Raw genomic sequence first — 12,482 nt, 5'->3', positions numbered from 1 at the left:
TCGGCTACTTACTTTTCTTCCTCCCTACATTCCCCTTTCCCTCTTCAACTCAAACTGATTCCTTTAAGACTGACTCGCCAGCGTTCCTCCTCTGAGCCCTCCCACCTCCCAAGAACTCTGTGCTATCAATACCTTCCTGAGCAGGCACCACTTTCCCACCCCACCCACTGCTCAGCAGCGTGCCAGTAACCTGAAAAGGAAATAAGACTCTGTCCTCATCTTTAAGTTGTTCTCTGTAATCTTTTGCTCTATCAAAATTCATAATCTCCATGTCTTCCTGATTATCCTCATTTCTGTATTCCGGTATCTCTACCCCACATGTCCCTGACTCACTTACTCTGTTACCAGTGACTTCTGAAATACGAAATCAAATTCCCTTCTCAGCCCCCCCCTCCCACAGCCTTCCTTTGCTTTCCCACCCTGGGCCCCTCCTGCTGCCTTCCTGTGCTCCCCCTCCCTATCGCTCCTCTCTGGTCACACTCTCAGTTGATCTTATTCTCCCATCCCTGGGAGCTCTGTCTACATATCCCCACAAACACTTCTTGTGGTTCTACATAACCCCAAGAGATTCAGACATATGGTGACTAAACTCAGACTCAGTACTTTCCCCCTTAATGCTCTACCCTTAACTTTCCTTCCCACGGGCCCTCTTTCGGAGGCCCATGCTATCCTAGTCCCTCTGTCTCCTCCCTCACAACCTCATAGGCATCCTTTGTGACCCAAGCTACTGCTTTTCCTCCTTCCTCCTCTCCCTTTTTCACTCCCCTCTGACCTCTTTCTCTTCAATCCACCTACCTCATTAATTCAGTCCATTTGGATTGCTTCAAAGGATTGATGGCTGATCTTCGTAGTTCCAGCATCTCCCCATTTGCACCTCTCTTTCTGCACTCCTCCAAGCCAGAATTAACTTTCTGAAACCCACATTTAAACAGATCACTCTCCTGCCTCTAAAGAAGCTCTTGGCTGCAAACAGGAAAGAGTCCAATCTCCTTCGATGCAGACTCCAGAATCAAACAACATTTTTGGAAACTCACCAGATACCAAACACCATTCTAGTTTTATCCTTAGAGAAATACACTGATGTGTTGTTACTTCCATTTTAGAGGTGGAAAAAATTAACATTTGCAGCCTAAGTCTCTTGCTCAAGGTTACAGGGGTAGGAAGTAGAACTAAGCGCCAGCCTAATTCTTCTAACTCAAATCAAGGTGTTTTCCGTTGGGTCCTCTATGGCTTAGTCTCAGGAGGTTCCTCAAAGCAGCCTCACTTCTTCACATTTGTAACCATACTAATTTTCTTCCGGAAACCCAAATCTGAGTAACATTTTGCAGTGCTAGGTTTTCTAATCTCACTAACCTTTAGTTTAAGGTTTAAAATCCTCAGGTTAAAGCCCATAAAGTTCTCAGTATGGCTATTCAACTATCCCTTGGAAACATGCACCCTGTACGTTGAATGGAAGTAACTATGAGACTGTGTTTCCTTCCCCAAATTCCTCTGTCAAAGTCCTCCTACCCAGTACCTAACACGATGGTATGTTGCATGGAGATAGATTCTTTGAAGACAATTAAGTTTCAGTGAAGCCATTAAGGCTCTAATTCAGCCTTTCCAGGAACTGCAGGACCTGGGTCACAGACAAACACAAGACCATGATGTGTGGACACAGCATGGCAAGAGCTTGGCCATCTAAAGGCTAAGAGGAGAAAGCTCAGAAAAAAACAGTCCTGCAAACCCCATTGATCTTGGATTTCTGATCTATGGAACTATGAGACATTTAGTTTCTGTTGTTAATCCATCCAGGCTATGGTCATTTGTTATGGCAACCCCAACCCACTGGTACAAAGGGATTTGCTTCAGAAATCCTACTTTTCTCGTTTAGGTGCTCTAATAAGGAAATGATGGGAGGAAGAGAATGAAAAGCCAAGCAAGGCTCACCTGCATGGGCCACAGGTAAGAGAGGAGACACTATACTATTCTCTCCCTACCCACTGGAAGACTTAGGGCCTTTGGTATTTCTATATTCTAGGAATAAAATGTTGGAGGCAATTAACACCCGAATGTGGTACTACTTCTTCCAGGCCTGGGACCCTACCCTCTGGCATCCAGTCTTGGATTGCCAGACTTGTATATGTTACAAGAAATAAAATTTAGTCTCCCGTGAAGAGAATATGCCTAATGTAGTATATAGGCTTATTGATTTTTTTATTTCATCAAATAAAAACTTCCTTTGCTTTAGATGGGATCTTCACTATGCCTCAGCTGGCCTCAGAACCTAGACCCAACTGATCTTCTGGCTTCAGTAAGTATGCCTGGCTAAGATATTAAAAAAAACCCATAGATTCAATAAGAGATATGATATATGCATATTATATACATGCATATATATCAACAAGGTTCTAAAAAATGTTGAAAGGGAAAAGCAAGATTCAGAATATGTTATGTTACTATTTATATAAATTTAAAGAATACTCATGCATAACAACATAATACCACATGTTGTTTATCCAAGCTTGTAAATGTATGTAAAAGTATAAAAAATATTTCTTAAAGGATCCTGTCAATATCATGAAAGTTCTCTCGCAACCAGGGTTTCTTACAGGACACGTGGAGCAAAGGTAGGAGTATTAAAGTTCTCCCAGTCCCCCCAAAAACAAATAAATAAAACCCCAGTATTCTATTTGAAAAATAAACTAAAGCAGAAATGGGTGGAGTTGTGGTTCAAATGGCAAAACTCTTGCTGAAAAACATCAAAACCACAAGTTTAGATCCTCGTAGTGCCAAAATAAAAAAACTAGAATAGAGATTCTTAACCTGGGGAGCTAGTAATATGCTAATCTACTCAATAATTCTTTGCTGTGGGAATCACCTGTGTATTCAGGGATACTCAGCCATATCCTTGGCCTCAACCAAATGACAACTAAATCTCCAAACGTCACTGGTTGAGAAACACTACCCTCTAAGAGGAGAAGATAATGTACTAAGAAGATGGCTCCCAGTGATTGTTAAGTCTATATTTGTAAAGTTTTTGTTCTTTGGAAGAAATTACTAAAAGCAAGTGCAGTGTGTGTCAGTTTTTCATTTGATTAATAGGAGTGTGACAGGCCATATTTTCCTGAATCGTAGTAATTTTAAGAAATAAGAACTATCATTTATAACAAACATAATTTTATTTTTAAAGGGTATTTAAAAAAATAGATCAAAGCCAGGCACCAGTGGCTCAAGCCTGTAACCCTAGCTACTCAGGGGGCTGAGATCTGAGGATCACAATTTAAAGCCAGCCTCAGCAGAAAACTTCCTGTGAAACTCTTATTTTCAATTAACTATTCAAAAGCTGTAAGTGACACTACTCAAAATAACATAGTACTAGACTTGAGCAAAAGGGCTCAGGGACAGCACCCAGGCACTAAGTTCAAACCCCAGAAAAAAAAATGAAAGGGACAGCTATAAGATAATACACTGTGGGTAGACCATGTTGCTGAAAAAGATCAGTTGAAGAAGTCCTAAACTGGGTGAGCTGGGAATGTGATCTGATTTGGAAATAGGATTGTGCAAATGTTTTCAAGTCAAGATCATGTCATACTGGCAGAGGATGGACCCTAATTCTAATGAAGTAGGTCCCTAGATAGAGAAAGAGATTTGGACCAAGACACACACACACACACACCATGAAATGATGGCAACAGATTCAAATGAGGCTGTAACAAGACAGAAAACACCAAGGGGTACTGGCAGCACCTGAAGTTAGAAAGAAGGGAGCTGGGCACGGTGGCTCATGCCTGTAATCCTAGTTACTCAGGAGGCTGAGATCTGAGGATCACAGTTCAAAGCCAATCCCAGCACTAAAACATCTGTGAGACTCTTATCTACACCAGAAAACCTAAAGTGGCACTGGGGCTTACAGGGTAGGGCAGTAGCCTTGAGCTAAAGAGCTCAGGGACAGTGCCTAGGCCCAGAGTTCAAGTCCCATGACCAAGAGAGAGAGAAAGGAAGACTCCCTGTCAACCACCCCACCCTCTCACTGGAGTCTCCAGTAAGAACAAAGCCCTGCCTGCCCTTGGGTTTGACTTCTTAGCATCTGAAATGGTGAGATCTTTTTCCTTGCCTTTAGCTACTCTGGTTGGTGGTACTTGATCAAAGCTGCTCTAGGTTCCTAAGATACAAAGGGAAGTGAGTTATCTTTTCAAACTTAGTGCATTTCTGGGAAGATCTCCATTCTCCTAATCCATGAAGATTTAACCAGCCACTACGGAATACAGGGAGGGTGATCAGCTGAGGTCAAGAGCCCTGGCATCTCCACTTTTGTCACTCTAGGCTATAGGCGGGGGGGGGGGGGGGGGGGGGGGGGGGGGGGGGGGGAAGCAGGGACAAGGCTGAAAGGAGGAAGGGCTCACACTAGACCTGATTCTGTTTCTGCAAGCTTTGCCAAACTGGGCCTCAGTTTGCTCCTTGGAGCGAAAAGAACAAAAATAACTATCAGCTACAAAATGAGATAAATGTATGTGAAAAATACTTACAAATGGAAACCATCCTTAAATCCCAAACTATCATTTCACAACTATACAAAAAAAAGACAATCACCGGAAAGAAAATTAACTTGATACCTTTAGGAACAAAAGAAATCTCTAAATATAATTACTTTTACACTTGCCTGGGAAAGCTCCTCTCAAGAGGGTTAAACATAAAGAAGGAGGATGCATGCTGAAAAACATAAGGAAAACTAAAATACATGTTTAAGAGGTGGGGGGTAAACTGGAGTTTGAATTCAGGGCTTTGCATTTCCTAGGTAAGTAGTCTACCAATTGAAGCATCTGCTCTGCTCTTTCCTCTGCTTCTTTTTTTTTTTTTTGCCAGTTCTGGGCCTTGAGCTCAGGGCCTGAACACTGTCCTCGGGCTTTCTCAAGGTTGGAGTTTGACCACTTGAGCCACAGCACCACTTCTGGCTTTTTCTATATATGTATGGCACCAAGGAATCAAACCTGGGTCTTCGTGCACGCTAGGCAAGCACTCTACCAGTAGGCCAAACTCCCAGCCCTCCTCTGGTTCTTTTTGAGATAGGTTTTACTCTTTGCAAGTATGAGTCAACATGGCTAGAATTTTTTCTTCTGTTGGGGGAAGCAAGTCTCAAACTTTTCACCTGAGCTTCCCAATCAGCCTCTCAAGTCACTCAGATCATAAGCATAAACCACTGCCCCGCCCCCCCAAACTAGATTTTTTTTACTCAAGTTTTCTCCTGTTTTCACTTTTACTGGTTGCCTTGGCAGAAACTTTCCCATGTTATCTTTCAAACCAGAGCACTTAATCAGACCACACTCAGCTTTTTCTACCTGGAATTATGACATCAGGATCAGTCTCTCAAAAAGATGTGCTTAAGGAAGAAAAAAAAGAGAGGTGGGACCAAAGTGCAGAACACCATAGTGAAATGAAGGTTAACAGTATTCATCCAGATACACAGATCTCCAGTGCACAGGTGCTAGGAAACAGGTGTGTCCAACACAGAAGGGTGTAGAAAGGATTTCTCAACCTCCAATCTCACAGTTTCCCACATCAGTCTCACTTAAAATGCTTCCTAATCTATTCCGCCATTTCAAAAGGGCTGCCATGTTTTCTTTTTCTACTTGCCTTTAAGTAATTGCACACAAGAGTCCCCATTTAACAAAGCTTTTTGTGAATACAGTGTATCTTTGCCAGTGTCACCCCTTCCAACATTCTCACCCATCCCCCACCTACCCAGCTCTTCCCTCACTCTTTTTAATTTTGTAGGCTATACTTTGGATTCTTAGCTTCATTCTCCCTTCTTCTCCTCTTCATTCACCCCTCTTCTCCTCTTCGTCTACTCTATTCCCCTGAACCCCACCCCTTTTGAATACCCACATACATAGAACATGCCTTAATACTAAGCACCATGATTTTGTTCTTCTCTTTATAAAGACCTACCAGAAACAGTTTGAACAAACTACTTTATCTTCTCTATTTTCAGGATCACCTATACTTAGTGCTAGAAAGTTCCCCAAGATTTAACAAATCTCTCCAGTTAAAAAGTCATAATTGTCTCCTCATGCTCTGTGTCTTACATGGCAGTCTATCGGGTCATAACCTACCGGAGTCAGACTCATTCACAAGATTCATCGGGCTTCCTGCTGAAAGAAGATTTTAGAGCAAGGTATATGGCCCTTTTCTTTTATTGATAAGGAACTTGGGCCAAGACACTAGGGCACTGATCCAAACAATCTCATAGGCTCCCTTTCTGCTTTAGAGAGAAATGATAAACCTCCCTCCCGCCCTGAAAATGTTTCAGCTCCTTGGTAGAAATGCTTTTTTAAAAAAAAGTCCTATCCATGGGAGAGGAGAGGATCAGGATGAAAAACAAAATCAGAGAAAGAGCCTGAATGGTAGCCTCACCCCTATTCTCTATCTCAGGGGCTGGAGGCTTCTTGAAATAAAATGTAACTTATCAATAGCCCAATTCTCAACACAATTATTAGCAGTAACAATCTGGAGTTGCCAACACAAGCCTTTTCACATAGTATCTCATTTCATCTGTTACATCTCCATCTCAGATACTCATTATCATCCCTCTACAGATGAGGAAACAAAGAGAAGAATGGCTTATGGAAGGTCAGATCAACAACGGGAGTGGAGTGCACATGGAACCCAGGCCTCTGTGTTCCACTTGCCCAGTGTAGATCACATAAGGCAAGAAAACAAAGATCTCAGAGCTGAGAGATAGTGGTGGCCCCCTAGATCCCCCTAGCACTTGCTCCCACTAGCCACCTACTTTCCCTAAATTTAACTCCAGATGACACCTGAGTCCTTGAAGGTCACCTAGTCTAGATGAGTCTGTTTCCCCATGCCTCTAATTGTGCTTTTAAGTTTATTTTATTTTTACATGTTAACTATCTAAATAATCTATAGTCTCCCTTCTATGTGTAATTCATTAAAGGAAAATGTTTTCAACTGAATGGATCCAGGGAACAAGACCCTGACATACAGTGAGTGATCAGTAGAGATAGCTTCTGCTCTTACAAAACTTGTAGCAAGTGGGAGAGCCAAGGATCGGACAAATAATCAGCCAGGATTTGCCACTGTGCCTGTGACAAACTCCACCAATATTTGAGGTGTCCTGCATGAACACCACGCTGGGAAAGCCATGACAGTGAGACTTGGGGCCTCCCTTGGGAAGTGATTCATATTACAAAATAGAATGGGGGGGGGGGACAGAGTATTCCAGGTGGAAGGAACATCATGTGCAATAGCTCTGTGGTTAGACAAGGCAAACATAGAAGACTGAAAGACCTGATGGGCTGTAAATGGAGATGATGGGGGAAGCAGTGTGTAGCAAGGATGGAGGAATAGGCAGTGCTCCGACCAGGCCATAAAGAGAGTGTAGTATTATCTAAAAACCAGTGGAAGGGTTTAGGAAGAGGGAATTATGTGACCAGATACACATCAGGGAGTGCCCTCGAGGATTAAAAGGGGTCTGTGAGTATGGGTACAGGATACACAAAGGGAGCTCATTGGGGAATAGACAGACTGTGATCTGAAAAAAAAAATATGCCTTGCTCTCATTCCAGCCTTCTTTCAGCAAATGCCTCCTGTTCTCAGAGAAGCCTTCCTAATCAAGAGGACTTGTCACAGAGTGAACAAGATCCCTGGTTGCCACCTTAAGCACCCATCATGTAGTATATTAGTGACATTCTTTAGGGCTTCTCTCAGTCAATAACTAGGTCCACTGGATTGCTCGTGCCAACCTGATCCTCTCCAATGTGAAAATCCTTTAACAATCCACTTTTGCTTGGAGACTTCCCTTCTACCTGTCTGAGACTCTCAGAGCCAGCTACTTCTTACACAATCCTACCTTTCTTCCAACTTTCACAGGGATCAGAGTTTCATCAAGATCTTAACAACTTTTCTTGGACTCCTTTCCTTCTAGCTCTTCTCAGGAATTTCTCCTGATAAGACTCTTGCACATCTATTCAATCCTATTTTGATGTTATTTGTTGAAGAACCAGTCTCTTTCTCTTCCATTCTCTTCTTGCCATACCAGATCCATCCTCCTGGGAGCCCTGAGATTCCCCTCTCCTCTGGCTTTATTTGCTCAGGGGCTTCTTGGGACTCGCACAGCACATTCTGTCATTTCTTAGCACCCTGCCCAAGATCTAGGCTTCCAGCCTAGATCCTAAAATATCAAGAACCATTTGTTTCCAAGGAAAGCACTAAATGAGCTTTGCCAAAGCCATGGTTCTTCAAAATCAGTCAGACCACATACACTTATAAAGGAGTTTTTTCAATCATGCCGATAAAACTTAGGCAATGCTTTGAACGTGTCCCATAATGGGGATACTAGCTCAAAAGCCGGTGTCAACAGACCCATGTGAACCACAACTCAATTTCAATCTTTTTGACTTTTCATTTTTATTTTCTTTTAGTGTTGAGATTCTATGTAAGCTTTTATTGGCAAAAAAAGGAGTTCTCCTTCCAAAAATAAAAATATATGTAATTTTAATACTTCTATCATAGACTTTCTGGTAATGACTATTAACATTAAAAACAACTAGAGAGAGCTGGATAAACTATACAGAATATCCTCTTGAAATCATCAAAATGCTGATCAGACACTAAGTTTAACACTGAAAAGAAAACAGGAACCTAGAGAGGTATGGAAATCACTTTAGCCCTGAAGGCATTTTCTGAGTCAAGGAAAATCTGAACTTTGTTTTGACAGCTTAGCAAGGCTGGAGAAAGAAAAGAAAATCTACTCACAGTGCCTACAAAATGCAGAGGACCAGAAGGAGACCTTCTTGCAGTGTGTATTCATCCCTATGGGTAAGAGGAATAAAAAAAATTCAGGTAGGCCCTAGTGGCTCATCCCTATAATCCTAGCTACTCAGAAGGCTGAGATCTGATTATCACAGTTTGAAGCTAGTCTGGGCAGAAAAGTTCCTGTGAAATTCTTATCTCCAACTAATCACTGAAAAGCGAGAAGTGGAGCTGCAGCTCAAAGTGGTAGAGCACTAGCCTCCAGCAAAAGAGTTCAGGTACAACTTAGTTCAAGCCCTACAACAGACCAGAGAAAAAAAATCAACCAGCCTCTAAGAGCACCAGATTGTGTTTGAGTCATCCATGTGTGTTTGCTGAAAGAACTGTAAGCTTTGATAAGAGGGGACCTGAGATCTGTGGTGCCCTCCAATATATGCCAGGAAGTATTTTTCCTCCCCCTCCAGAGGCAAACACCTTCTCCATCTCAAGCTCTAATTCCTACTTCTTAAAAAAAGTAATTTCCTCTTGCCTTATTGGTCTTTCTAGGAATTCCAGTACTGTATTGGAAAGGAATGGAGAAAGTAGACATCCTTGTCTCATTCCTGAACTTGAAGGTAACAGCTTTAGTTTTGTTTGGCTGTTTTTTTTCCCATTAAGTACTAATGTTGGCTGTAGGTTTGTCATGCACACAGCCTTCAATATACTGAGGAATATTTCATGTATCTCTAACTTCTCCAGAGCTTTCATCATACAGGGATGTTGAATGGTGACAAAAGCTTTTTCTGCATCTATTGAGATGATCATATGGTATTAAATGAACTAGTGTCAAGTCAAATAGTGTATTAAATGTCAAATAGTATATTAAATGAGATAGAATCAAGAGAAAGATCTCAAATAGTGCAGTTCCTTAGAAAGGCAAAATAAAAGTTTAGCAAAATGAAACACCAGGAAGCAGGCTCTCAAAAGAGGTGGGGTGGAGTCAAAGGGAAAAGAGTAAATGGATGAAGAGGAGGAAAAAACAGTCAAGAATCCAATGTATATCCTACAAAATTAAGAAGAGTGGGGGAAGGGTTGAGTAGGACCAGGATAGGTGAGAATGTTGAAGGGGGTCACATTAATCAAGATGTATTGTATCCATAAACTGCTTTGTTAAATGGAAGCTTCTCTGTAAAACTAAAAAAAAGAGAGAAGAAAATAACATAATCATAAAATGAAAAATAATAATAGTAAAAAGAAAAAAGTAAAAGCAATAACAATAACCATATTAATTTTCATGGGTAATAACTGACACACAATCAGAGATAACCAAGCATATGATGAAACCACAACTGAGATTCAGTGAAACTAACAGACACAGACAGTTCCATCTTTTCATCTTCTCTGAGACTCTGTTGGTACCAGAAGTGTCTCCGTTTGTCACAGCAATCTAGTTAGTTCTACTGGGACCATTACCCTGGGCTTTGCTCTCCCTCCTAACAAAATAGGGATCTTCAAGAAGTTTCCATGCTTCCTAAAAGATGCCACTGGGATCTAAGAGTTTGATCCTCAAATTAATCTTGGACTCGCCTTTTAGAGACAGATTTGTAGTTCCATCCTTAGAGGAAGATGGAAGACACCAAGGGAATCATGCAACAGCCAACAATAATTCCCCTTCAGGCCACCATATCTTACACCATAGCCCCTGACCCCTTTCTACTTTCTTCCTCCTCCCCAGCAGTTCTGACCCTGCCTGCCTCCCTCTTGATCAAGGCTGCTCTCCTAATTAAAATAAACAAATGTCAGGAAGCAATTACTGCAGAGAGGGAGGCAGATGGTAGAATAGTGGCACTCTGGTATTGCATTAAGCAGTAACTTGCTATCTCTTCAAAGTTTCTGCACTTTAATTAAGCATCCTTATAGACAGGTTCAATGAGCTTTGGAGTGGGGTTTATCAAATTAGCTTCTTGCAAGGATGATGTATGATTGCAAGAGGTATTCCTGATGCAAGGCACAGCCACCTGAGAGGGAAGAGGAAGGGTGCAAAGGGCAAGAAGCCCCAACTCACTCTCCTTTCATTCCAAGGGAAGGGGTGAGAGACCTAGAGAGGCAGAGATACTGAAATAGAGTTGGCATAAGTTAACACTGAAATAAGGGAGAGTCAGCTATTTCCTAAACTGAGCACTTCCACTTCCCCTTTCTTGACAGGCACAAAGAGAAGGACAAGAATCTCAGAAGTGGTAGAACACAGACTAAATCCATACAGACTTGAGTTCCCATCTGTCCTGCAATCCAAATGACACAGGGAAAACTAGCTAACTTTTTGCCCCTAAGGGTATTTTTTTTCTCCTTTTTTTCAAAAAATAAATACTGATAGCTAAATATTATTGAATACCTACTATGTGCTGGGCTCCACTCTAAGCACTCTATATGTTTAGCTCATCCAATTCATCATCCTTTGGTCTTATGAGTAGCATAGAATCCTTACTTCATTTCATGCTGAGAGGCCTAAGGGGAAGACAGATGTGCCCAAAGCCACCCAGCTGGGAAGTGGTGGAGGCAAAATTCCAAGCAGGCTGCCTGGATCCAGACACCTGGGCGCACACAATCACAAAGCACCATAAAGCAAAATAAGTGATTTGCTACTACTTGGCAATAAAATCAAATGAACCACAGCCATACCCAAGGTGGATAAATCTTCATGCTGAGCAAAAGAAAATGACATATGTATGAATCCATTCATAGGAAATACTCGATTTATTTTTTAAAAAAAGGAAAAAATATAAGGAGTAAATAATGATAAAATAAAGTGCCTGGAGTTAAGGATGGAGACTTCCAAGATGCCTGGAAAAATGTTTGGGGATGATGGGAGCATTCTACATCTTCATCTTACATTTGTTACATTTACTGGATCTCACTTAAAATAGAAGTCCTGGTTCTATGTACCTTGTAACTCAAACTTTTTGAAAACTTATGTATTGGGTCACTGAACACAAAATAGGAATGGCTCTTGTGCTGCTATGGTAGGATTTCTTCATTTAACAAATACTTGTTCAGCATTTATGGCATAGGCGAGAGTCTGCATGCCGGTGTCATGTTGGGTGGGGGAAACATATTAAAGCTGGGACAAGAAAGCTAATGAGCAAATGCATAACCGTAACAATGACTGTCCAAGTACATTTTTAAATAAAGGAAGCAGGGATGGGGATGAAGAAGTGCTGGAGAATGGTGATGGGTACAAACAAGAGCACAGGGTCAGGCATGGGGGTACAAGACAAGAAAGTGGGAACAAAGTTGCTCTGAGCACTGAGCAGATACTTCTAGCTTCCCGGCTCTTCCCAGGCCTTACCCACCAACCACCCTCCCCATTATATATCCATCCCAGTGGCCACCTGCATTATTATCTCAGGCTCTCTAGACTCAGTCCCATCAGCCCCTTCTTCCGACATCCAGCACAATCCTGTCAATCGAGGTCTCCAGGCCTCTTCCCCCAACCCCCACCTCTCTCTATCTTCTCATGCCCTGCTCCATACACACCCAGCCCGCTCAGGCAAGCTTCACACATTTACTTCACACCACCTGCTCCATTTAGAACATCTTGCCACCTCCCAGGTGAAAACTCACTTCCTTCTACCAAGAAAACAAAACCAACCTCTCGGAACCAATATCTGTGTGGTCAAACACTGACTTCATCCTGAGTGAGAGGACCAGTGTCAGACAGACCTCCAAGTTTGGGTAGCCATCTATCTTACTGG

The 12,482-nt window shown here is 42.0% G+C and overlaps 1 protein-coding gene and 1 long non-coding RNA gene across 17 annotated transcripts in view; one reads left to right on the top strand and one right to left on the bottom strand.

Annotated features, from left to right (window-relative positions):
• Nrxn3 (neurexin 3) overlaps positions 1–12,482 on the bottom strand; it is a 1,458,248-nt gene that overhangs the window by 1,406,562 nt on the left and 39,204 nt on the right. The gene's annotated exons all lie outside the window — the stretch shown is intronic.
• On the top strand, positions 8,740–11,026 carry LOC150054754 (uncharacterized). Its single transcript, XR_016537651.1, has 3 exons — positions 8,740–8,817; positions 9,298–9,365; positions 10,936–11,026. It is a non-coding gene; the product is annotated as an uncharacterized LOC150054754 (long non-coding RNA).

This window comes from Megascapheus bottae, chromosome 14 (genome assembly GCF_031878675.1).
Source record: "Megascapheus bottae isolate mThoBot1 chromosome 14, mThoBot2.hap1, whole genome shotgun sequence".
NCBI lineage: Eukaryota > Metazoa > Chordata > Mammalia > Rodentia > Geomyidae > Megascapheus > Megascapheus bottae.
This window is presented reverse-complemented; position numbering and strand designations above follow the sequence as displayed.